Source organism: Muntiacus reevesi, chromosome 15, assembly GCF_963930625.1.
Source record: "Muntiacus reevesi chromosome 15, mMunRee1.1, whole genome shotgun sequence".
NCBI lineage: Eukaryota > Metazoa > Chordata > Mammalia > Artiodactyla > Cervidae > Muntiacus > Muntiacus reevesi.
Window position 1 is genome coordinate 18,457,464 of NC_089263.1, and position 10,905 is coordinate 18,468,368.

At 48.5% G+C, this 10,905-nt stretch overlaps 1 long non-coding RNA gene across 1 annotated transcript in view; it reads left to right on the top strand.

The window, feature by feature from the left end:
• LOC136147489 (uncharacterized) overlaps positions 1 to 6,278 on the top strand; it is a 49,148-nt gene extending 42,870 nt beyond the window's left edge. Inside the window, exon 3 of the long non-coding RNA XR_010659196.1 lies at positions 5,822 to 6,278. This is a non-coding gene — a long non-coding RNA (uncharacterized lncRNA). The remainder of the gene's footprint in view (positions 1 to 5,821) is intronic.
• The last annotated feature ends 4,627 nt before the right edge of the window (positions 6,279 to 10,905 follow it).

Genomic DNA, 10,905 nt, shown 5'->3' on the forward strand with positions numbered 1-10,905 from the left:
TTTGCTCCTGCTCCCGCCCCCGAGATTCCACCGCCGGCCCCAGATGCTCCGGCTCCTAACCCTATCTTGTACCCTCCCCTTTCCCCCGTCACTCCCTCCGCTTCTCCTGTTAGCTCCCACACTCGCTCCCATAGCAACCCTCCAGGAGCCTCCCCTCCCCCCTCCCCAGTCCCGCTACTCCCTCTGCGACAAGTAGCCGGAGCTGAGGGTCTAGCCCAGGTCCACGTCCCCTTCTCTCTCCAGGACTTAGCACAGATTGAGGCCAAACTGGGATCCTTTTCCTCCAACCCCACTCAGTACATTAAGCAGTTTACTAGTCTGACCCGTACCTACGCCCTAACATGGCAGGACATATATGTCATCCTGGGGTCTACCACCACCCCCAAAGAGAGGCAGGCCATTTGGACGGCAGCCAGGGCGCAGGCTGATCAGCGTCACTGTGCCAGCCCCTCCCCCGAGCGTCCCCCGGGAGCTCAGGCAGTTCCTGACACCGACCCTGATTAAAACTACCAGGAAGGGGGTGGTGGCCAGCTGCAGGTATGCCATATGATAGAGTGCATCCTCAATGAGATAAAAACGTCCTCTCATAAAGTTGTAAACCTCCTCAAACTAGATGAGGTGACTCAGGGGCCTGACAAAAACCCAGTCATGTTTCTTAATCGGCTGACTGAGGCTCTTGTTCAATACACTAGACTGTCCCCTGAGTCCCCCATTGAGGCAGCTACCTTGGCCAATCGTTTTATCTCGCAATCCACACCTGACATCCGAAAAAAAGCTGGCCAAGGCCGAGGACGACCCTCAGACCCCTATTCGAGACCTGGTAAAAATGGCCTTTAAGGTTTACAATGCCCGTGAAGAAACTGCTGAGACCAGTCAAAAGGCAAGGCTCAAGCAAAAGGCCGAATTTCAGGCGAGCCTCCTAAACCAGCAAACCCAGGCCTTGGTAGCGGCCCTGCGGCCGGTGGCGGGCTCTGGGCCCCGAAACCCCCCTCTGGGGGCCTGCTTCAAGTGTGGCCAAGAAGGACACTGGGCCAAGATGTGCCCCAATCCGCGGCCTCCTTCCAAGCTGTGCCCGTTGTGCAAACAGCGAGGACACTGGGCTAGCGACTGTCCCCAGGCCTCTCGGGCCCCGACCTCTAGGGACCGGAGACCAGAGCGCCCCAGGGAGACCTCCTGCCCTCCTCCGACCTTAGAGCTGCTGAGCTTCGATGATGACTGACGCCGCCCAGACTCGGGAACCCCGATAACCCAAGCCGAGCCCAGGGTAACGCTCCAGGTAGCGGTAAGTCTATCAACTTTCTAGTTGATATGGGGGCTACCTATTCGGTCCTTTCCTCTTTCGGGGGCACTTTACGTCCCTCCCAGGTTTCGGTTATGGGCATTGACGGCCAACCCTCGTGTCCGCTCCAAACCCAACCACTATCCTGTCAATTAGATTCCTGCCTATTTACCCACTCCTTTTTGGTCATCCCCTCCTGCCCTACTCCTCTCTTGGGAAGAGGTATTCTCGCTAAGCTAAAGGCCACTCTTCACCTAACTCCAGAATTGGCTCCCACGTCAGGGGCCTTCCTGATGCTACTTGTTGACCCTCCAACCTCTTCTGTTAATCCTGAGGTCTGGGACACCCAAGTCCCAGTGGTGGCTTGGCACCACCCTCCAGTCCTCATCTGGCTAAGGGACCCCACCTGTTTCCCAGCCCGGCCCCAGTTTCCTCTGTCTACCCGTAACCTCAGGGGGCTAAAGCCCATCATCGACCGCCTCATGGGACAGGGTCTCCTGATTCCCACGACTTCCCCCTATAACACGCCCATCCTCCCTGTTCAAAAGGCTTCAGGAGACTACCAAATAGTGCAGGATCTCTGCCTGATCAATGCGGCGGTGGTCCCTGCCCATCCACTCGTCCCTAACCCCTACACCCTCCTTTCTTCCATACCTCCCCAAACCTCTCATTTCACCGTTATTGACCTCAAAGATGCCTCTTTGCTTTCACCTGGACTGACCCCGACACCCAGTTGACCACACAACTCACATGGACCGTACTCCCTCAGGGGTTCAGAAACAGTCCCCATTACTTCGGGCAGGCTCTGTCCCGGGACCTGGCCAGATGCTCGCTCCGTCCTAGCACCCTCCTCCAATATGTAGACGACTTGCTCCTCTGCAGCCCCTCAGAAGAGACCTCCCAACAACATTCTGCGACTCTTCTTAATTTCCTCGGTTCCCAGAGCTACAGAGCCTCACAATCCAAAGCTCAACTGACTCAGACTTTTGTTGTCTATCTAGGCCTCCAAATCACCCCTACCACTAAGGCCCTGACAGCAGATCAGTGTAGCCTCCTCAGGTCCCTCTGCTCTCTGGCCAACAGAGACCAGATATTGTCCTTCTTAGGACTGACAGGATTCTTCCGACACTGGGTCCCAAATTATGCCACCCTGGCCAAACCCCTATATGCCGCCACTAAAGAGACTCCCACAGGACTGCTGTCTTCCCCCACCGAAGTGGCTCAGGCTTTCCACGCTTTACGCTCAACCCTATTGGCTGCACCCCCTCTCTTTCTTCCCAATCCCAACTATCCATACCATTTATACACTGATGAAAAGGGAGGGATAGCCTTTGGAGCCTTGGTGCAGCCGATTGGCCCCGAACTGCTGCTATTGCTTATATATCCAAACAACTTGACCCCACAGCCAGGGGATGGTTCCCCTGCCTGCGGGCACTAGCAGCAGCGACAACATTGTACGCTGATGCTAAAAAGCTGATTCATGGTCAACCCCTGACCATCTTCTCACCTCATCGCCTTGGTGATCTTCTAGCCTCTAGATTTCTCTCTGACCTCAGCAAATCCAGGCTCCAGCAGTTTCACCTGGTATTTTTGGACAATCCGTAAGTTTCCATGGGTCGTTCTTCACAATTAAACCCGCTTTCCTCATTGCCCTCCCTCCCCCTTTCCTCAAAACCCCCAGCCCACTCAGGCCCAGAAGTCCTTGAGTCCCTTATGCAACCACCTCACAACCTGTTTTCCGAATCTCTACCAGATCCAGAGCTAACTTTGTTCGTCGATGGGAGCTCAAAGCAAGATCCCGACGGGAACCAAAGGGCGGCTTATGCTGTGGTAACCACCCTAGAAGTCCTGGAGGCTCAGCCCTTGCCACCCAGGACGACCTCTCAGAAGGCTGAACTAACAGCCCTAACTAGAGCCTTACACCTAGCAAAAGGAAAAAGGGCCAATATTTACACAGACTCCAAATATGCCTTCTTGATTGCCCATTCTCACGCGGCAATCTGGAAAGAGCGGGGCTTCCTGACCACTAAAGGATCCCCCATCTGTAATGCCCCCCACATTATTCAACTGTTAGATGCCTTATCCCTGCCCAAAGAGGTCGCTATGATACACTGCAAGGGACACCAAAATACTCAAGACACTGTCGCTCTGGATAATAATATGGCAGACCAAGTGGCTCGACAAATCACCTTACAACAAGCCCCCGAGCCCTTGTTGACTTTGAGATCCACCCTCAACCCAGATTATTCCAGCAAAGAGGCCAGAGCCTTGCTGGCACAGGAAGGGGCTCAGAGGCACCCGTCGGGATGGATATTACTCCATAATAAACCGGTGCTTCCTGAGCGCCAGGCTAAGGCCATAATATCCCAAATCCACAATACCCTCCACATCGGACCAAGGGCTCTCTTTTCCTTTCTCAGCCCTGTCTTTTCTCCCCTACATCTCAGACAGACCATATATGCTGTCCACCGCTCCTGCCTAACATGTGCTTCCACCTCTCCTCAAGGAGGACTCCGACCCCCACAAGAGACTCACCAGCTAAGGGGACATATGCCCGGGCAGGATTGGCAGATAGACTTCACCCACATGCCCAGACATCGAACCTACCACTATCTGCTGGTCTTAGTAGACACCTTTTCAGGATGGGTCGAGGCCTTCCCCACCGCCCGAGAGACGGCTGCGGTGGTGGCAGAGGTCTTGACGACCCATCTCATTCCCAGATTTGGGTTGCCAAACTCTCTCCAGTCTGACAATGGGCATGCATTCATCTCACAGATCTCCACATCCCCTATCGGCCCCAATCGTCAGGCAAGGTAGAGCGGGTAAACGGCATCATCAAGACGCACCTGACCAAGCTTGCCTCAGAACTGCGGCTGTCTTGGGTCGACCTCCTCCCTCTGGCGCTCACTCGCATTCACACCACACCACACTCCAAAACAGGTTTGACCCCTTTTGAACTGCTCTACAGCAGGCCCTACCTCCTGACTCACCTCCCAGAGGGAGAGGCTCCCCCACTCACGGGATACCTCCCCCTCTTCTCCCTCTTACGATCCTTGCTGAGAAAACACGCAGACCGGGTCCTGCCACAACCGACAGACGACGAAGGGTCGGCTCAGCCTCTGGCCCCGGGAGATCAGGCTCTTGGCCCTTATCAAACAACGGCTCAACACGGTCCAGCTGATGGTGTTGCGACAGCAGTACCAAGGGCTTCCAACAAACACTCCGTGACAAAATTAGTGGCAGACGCTCCCTGTCATCCTGGCCACACCCTACCCCTCGCCGCCCCCGTTCAGCAGGAAGAAGCCAGAAAAAACTGGCACCCCTTGTCCTATAGCAAAAAGGCCGGGATGAAAGGTTGGGTATGTTGAGGCATGCCCTGGGAAAAAGTGCCGCAGACAAGTTCCGGAGGCTGGCTAAACTTCCGGGGACCGACCTCCCCTGCAGCCTGGTCCAATCAGGAACCGACACAGAGCCCGTGGACACCCACCGCCGCTGTAGCCCGCGCTTTCTTACTTATATAGAAGGACCTGGCCTGGACGCCGGTCTTGGCTATAAAACCTCTCCCCACCTCTCCTTCCTCGCAGACTCCCTTTGTCTCCTCGCTCACCCGCCCCTCCCCGGGAGATCTGCCCGAGAGCGCCCGCCCATTAAAGGCCTTCACCACCGGTCCTTAGAGGTGGCTCTTTCTTCCGGCGGCATTTTCTAACGCTTATCATCCCCAGTCTTCCGAAAAGGTTGAGAGAGCCAACCAAGTCCTAAAAGAAACTCTGACCAAATTAATGATCGAACTTCATCAAGACGGAACTAAACTCCTCCCTTTAGCCCTCTTAAAGGTCTGGGTCTTACCAAAAAAAACCCTTAAATGGCAGTCCATCTGAGGCCACGTATGGGAGGCCCATAATACCTTTGGGTCTCCCCCTCCCAGGACAGTCCTGCCTTCCCGCCTTCGTTTTCCTTTACTTGCCCAGATACGAGATGCCCTCTGGCAACATATGGATAACTTACTCCCTCGACCACACCGCAATCTTCCATATCCATCCCTTCAAATAAGAGACAAAGTCTATATGACAATTCAGTCCCACTCAGATCTAACCCCAAAATGACAAGGACCCTACATGGTAATTCTGCTGACCCCTACCGCTACAAAATTAAAAAAAAAAAATCACCCCTTGGGTACACATCACCCAGTTAAAAAAAAAAAAAAAAAAAGGTTATGCAGCCCAATGATGAAAATGCTTGCCAGACTAATACTCATCAAGTTTCTCACACAGGCCCTACAACTCTATACTTCTCACGGCTTCCACCGGCCCCAACTGGCGACAGATAAGCCTGTCAGTTTCACGGCTACAATTATTCCTGGAACAACTTCTGACAGATATCTGGGTCTCGAGTCCTCAAGGATCCACACTCAAACACATTGAAGATTACATCTCCACCCTGTGGCTACAGGAAACCTTTTATAACTTTTACCCCTCCTCAGACCATTCATTTTTATCATCCTTCTAACTCACCTTTGGGCCTTGTTTGTTTAATCTTTTCCAGAGATTCCTCCAAGACCGAATCCGATCCATTTACCAAGACCAAGTCAAGACTCTTGAGACCCTGATGGCTAAAATAGAAAATTGATACTACGGGCCTTGGACTTCCTCCCAGACCACAAACCCCAGATCCTCATTTATCAGCATGAAAAAGCCCTGAACAAAACAGCGCCCACCTCTCTTTTTGTGTATATTCCTTAGGATCTGGAATGAAGGAAAGTTGCATGGCTCAAAATAGACTGGAGTTAAAATTCCCCTCCAGGTCCTTCCCACCATTCTATGCAAAACAAAGAACTCTCTCACCCAAAGAGAAAATGGACATTAAGGTTGATTACGCCCAACTCCCAGAGGGTCCCAGCCCCTGGCCGATCTCCAGAATTCCTTGCCCCAGCCGTTTAAGAGATAACTACTCTGAACAACCTTAGAGAAGAACAGGCCTCCTTAAGACACATACATGCCTATATATACTTACTCATTTCTTAGGTTAGGGCAGCAGCTCGCTAATCTGATTGCTGCCCCTTCTCGCCTCATTAAAGGTGTCTGTTCCTGTAAAGTGCCAGTCTCATTCTTTTTCTAAACCTCGCCTCTCTAACTCCATTATCCTACATTATGAACTCCATATAGTTTCTAGGATATCTATATTAGTAACATTTACCATACAATATAACCCAAGACTTATTACTCACTTGACAATATTCTTCATGTAATTCTGTATACAACATGAACCTAATTAATGTAGTATCTCTCATTGGGATATTTCAGGGGCCCTCTGAACCATCCCAAAGTTAGCTAGAAATCTTCATTAGAATGATTTAGGAAGTTTTGTCAACAATCGAAAAGGTTTGGCAGACAGGATTGTAGGTCATTGTGAAACAATACTAATTACTTAGCCAAACTCACAATAAGGGATTTCAGAACAGGTCATTTAAGAGATAAAGAAACTTAAATCCATTATCAAAGGCAGTTCAACATCTGAAGAAAAGATGTCCTCTTAACAGAGAGAAAAGCTAAATTCAAGTTTTTGCACCAGCTTACTTCATTTAAAAAGTAAACTTAATTTTAAACTTATTTTAAGCCATGTACAAAACTCTTTTCTCTTAGTTCACTTTCCACAAAGCTTCCTATCACTTTCTGTACCCATTACTTTGTTCTTCCATCCTAAAAAGTCACCTGTAAGTCAGTATTACTTTTCTCCCTTCACAAAATGCAGTTCCATTCCTCATACCTTCTTTGCCGAAAACACACTTCTTACTTTCCTTAAGCAACCAAGAACTGACTTTTATATTAGCATTTTACAGATTGGTGAGCATAAATACCAGTGATAATTTCTAAAACCTTTGTTTTCTTAAAGAGAACACTTCAGGATGGCACCAAACATCATTCATTTTTAATCCAAATTTCTTTAGTTTCTCTGTTAGAAGAAATTAGTATTCAGTAGTAAATGTTTCAAAATCTTATTTTATTTGGAAATGACCTAGCTATTCAATAGCTAGCTATTCCAAAACTTAGTTTAGCACAACCCTTAGAAATTCAAGTTATCCCAGTCTGGAGGGACTATTTTAAACAGACTTTCCTTCAGCTTGTCGTACATGTCTCGGATTCTGCCTCCGGCTATCTAAGACCACCATGGCTGCTCAGGTTGCTGAATGGCCAGTTCTTATGTGTGACCCCGTCAGACGAGCAAGTATTTTGATTAATAAGTGTGTTTCCCTATGGGGCCACTGCACAGTATGAGGACTAGGCCTCCAACATGCCATAAATTTCTCAGTCACCTGAGAAAACCTAAACTGACTGGGAGGTGTCTTGTCCCTTTTCTTCAGAGCAAAGCTCCCATGTATTGTCCTCACTTTTATCCTGACAAATTCTATAATGGCAGTCAAATTGAGGGAAAGTGTCAGATCAGCCTCTTACTTAGCCACTCAGCCAAGACCATTCAGTCCCCTACAACAGAGTGACCGCGGCATCTTTCAGCCAAGCCCTGGGTATTCCTCAAGTTTTTCCCAATTGAGCCCCCCACCCAGCACCTTTCCAACGGGCGGGCAATTCTCCTGGCATCTTTCAGCCAGCCAGTATCTTCCAACTGAGCCCCACTCGTGTCTAGACCATGAGTGGGTGTGCCCTGGATGTTTCACCTGGGCTCCGCCCTCCCCAGCTCAGTATCTTTCCTACTGGGAGGGGGCAGGTAACCTGCTCCACCACCAAATAAAACTCAGAACCTCAACCAATATGGGAGATTCGAGAACCAGGAGAGACTTACCCAAATTCGTCTGCACTCCCCAAGGAGGCAGATGGGCGCAAGGGGCCGCTGCTGGTACCAAAGCTCCAGTTCCTCATGGAGTCCAGTTGAAGGAACGAAGTCCACCCTGGGTCCCTTCGTGGTCGCCATAACTGTTGACTAAAAAAGATGTACAACTTGAGAGTTGTGAGTTAAGTTTTATTTGGGGCAAAATGAGGACTGCAGTCCGGGAGGCAGCATCTCACATAGCTCTGAGAGACTGCTCCAAAGCGGCAGTGGGAAAAAGTCAATACATAAGGTTTTGGTGAAGGGGGTGTTCAATGCCATGAAGCACTCATTTTACAAAAGGATTTTGTTAGTCATGAGGATCTGATGTCACCATGAAGGGATTTAGTGCTTCTCTAGATATGACGAGATGCATGGATTGATCATAAAATGTGTTCCTAAAAACATCCAACTACCTAAAGACCTGTCCCACCAGATTCCCTGGAGCAGAGTGCCTCACTCCACCTGAACTCCCTCAGGGGTTGTTTTAGGTCAGCAGCTATAGCAGCATGGGGTTCAATCTCTGTAGAGGCAGATGACAAATGCCTTTGTTGTCCGGTCATTGGCAGTGCTCTTGGTAAGTGCCAACTTGTAGTTGATAATACAGACAATGGAGTACATCTACACAATGCAATATTTCTCAACCATAAAGAAGTAGGAAATAATGCCAAGTCCAGCCATAGAAAAGGAAGTTCATTCCAAGTGAAGTAAAGGAGACAGGGAAAAGTAATATCATATGATATCACTTCTAGGGGTAATCTAAAAATGGATACAAATGAACTTCTTTCCCAAAGAGACGCAACCTCAGACTTTGGAAAGAAACTTCTAGTAACCAAGAAAGAATGATATGGGTCAGGAGAAATGAGCTGCTTCAGACCAACATATGCACACTACTGTTTATAAAAAGTCACCAGACCCACTGTGCAACACAAAGAAACATGTAACTCTCTGAAATAATGTTCATGGAAAAATAATCCCCATGGAGAAGTGATCACGTTGCATTAGATTGAAAAGGAAAAAAAAAGACCCACAAGAATGTAAATCACCAGTATACTTCAATTCAAATTATAGGATAGAAACATTTAAAAAATGCTGACTCTACTTCCCTCAGGCCATAGTGACATGGGCTGGTCACATCTCTGGAGCCTGATTGCCTTGGGTTCCGAGGCTGGAGTGTCTCGGGACTGAGGGAGCTGGGACTCCGGCAGCATGACTCCACTATAAACCTGGAGTGCCTCTTGTCCTCTGCAGAGACCAGATACAGATGCAGGCCAGATAAATTAAGAGTTTGGAATTAACATGTACACATAGATACATATCAAATAGATGACCCATCAGTTCAGTTCAGTTGCTCAGTCGTGTCTGACTCTTTGTGACCCCATGGACTGCAGCACACCAGGCTTTCCTGTCCATCACCAACTTCCAGAGCATGCTTAAACTCATGTCCATAGAGTCGGTGATACCATCCAACCATCTCATCCTCTGTCATCCCCTTCTCTTCCCGCCTTCAATCTTTCCCAGCATCAGGATGTTTTCAAATAAGTCAGTTCTTCACATCAGGTGGCCAAAGTATTGGAGTTTCAACTTCAGTATCAGTCCTTCCAATGAATATTCAGGACTGATTTCCTTTAGGATGGATTGGTTGGATCTCCTTGCAGTCCAAGGGACCCTCAAGAGTCTACTCCAATACCACAGTTCAAAAGTATCAATTCTTCAGTGTTCAGCTTTCTTTTTTTTTTTTTCAGCTTTATTTATAGTCCAACTCTCACATCCATACATGACCACTGGAAAAACCATAGCTTTGACTGGACGGACATTTGTTGGCAAAGTAATGTCTCTGCTTTTTAATATGCTGTCCAGGTTGGTCCTAACTTTTCTTCCAAGGAGCAAGTGTCTTTTTATTTCATGGCTGCAAATCACCATCTGCAGTGATTTTGGAGCCCAAAAAAATAAGGTCTGTCACTGTTTCCACCATTTCCCCACCTATTTGCCATGAAATGATGGGACCGGATGCCATAATCTTAGTTTTCTGAATGCTGAGTTTTAAGCCAACTTTTTCACTCTCCTCTTTTATTTTCATCAAGAGGCTCTTTAGTTCTTCTTCACTTCTGCTATAAAGGTGGTGTCATCTGTATATCTGAAGTTATTGATATTTCTCCCGGCAATCTTGATTCCAGCTTGTGCTTCATCCAGCCCAGCATTTCTCATGATGTACTCTGCATAGAGGGCTTCCTTCATAGATCAGTTGGTAAATCATCTGCCTGCAATGCAGGAGACCCGGCTTCAATTCCTGGGTTGGGAAGATCCCCTGGAGAAGGAAATGGCAACCCACTCCAGTATTCTTGCCTGGAGAATCCCATGGACAGAGGAGCCTGGCAGGCTATAGTCCATGGGATCGCAAGAGTCGGACATGACTTAGCCACTAAACCACCACCACCACCACCACTCTGCATAGAACGTAAATAAGCACGGTGACAATATACAGCCTTGAGGTACTCCTATCCCAATTTGGAACCAGTCTGTTGTTTCATAGTAATTACTAAAAAGCAGAGGGAAGGTTATTGAACACACCTTAATCATCTATATGTGAAAAAGAACCCAAAACAAAGTAGACAAACAAACACGATGTCAGATATTGACTCTATTCCAATGTAAAATTACGAGGAAATTATAGGAAAAAACTAAAAGGAAGTGTGAGGTATGAAGAAGCGCTGCCGCCTTGTGGCCATGTTCTGTAACAACACCATGAAGAATTGTGATGCTGGATATTTAACATTCACAAGGATCCAGGGGCTGGAAGTAAAAAA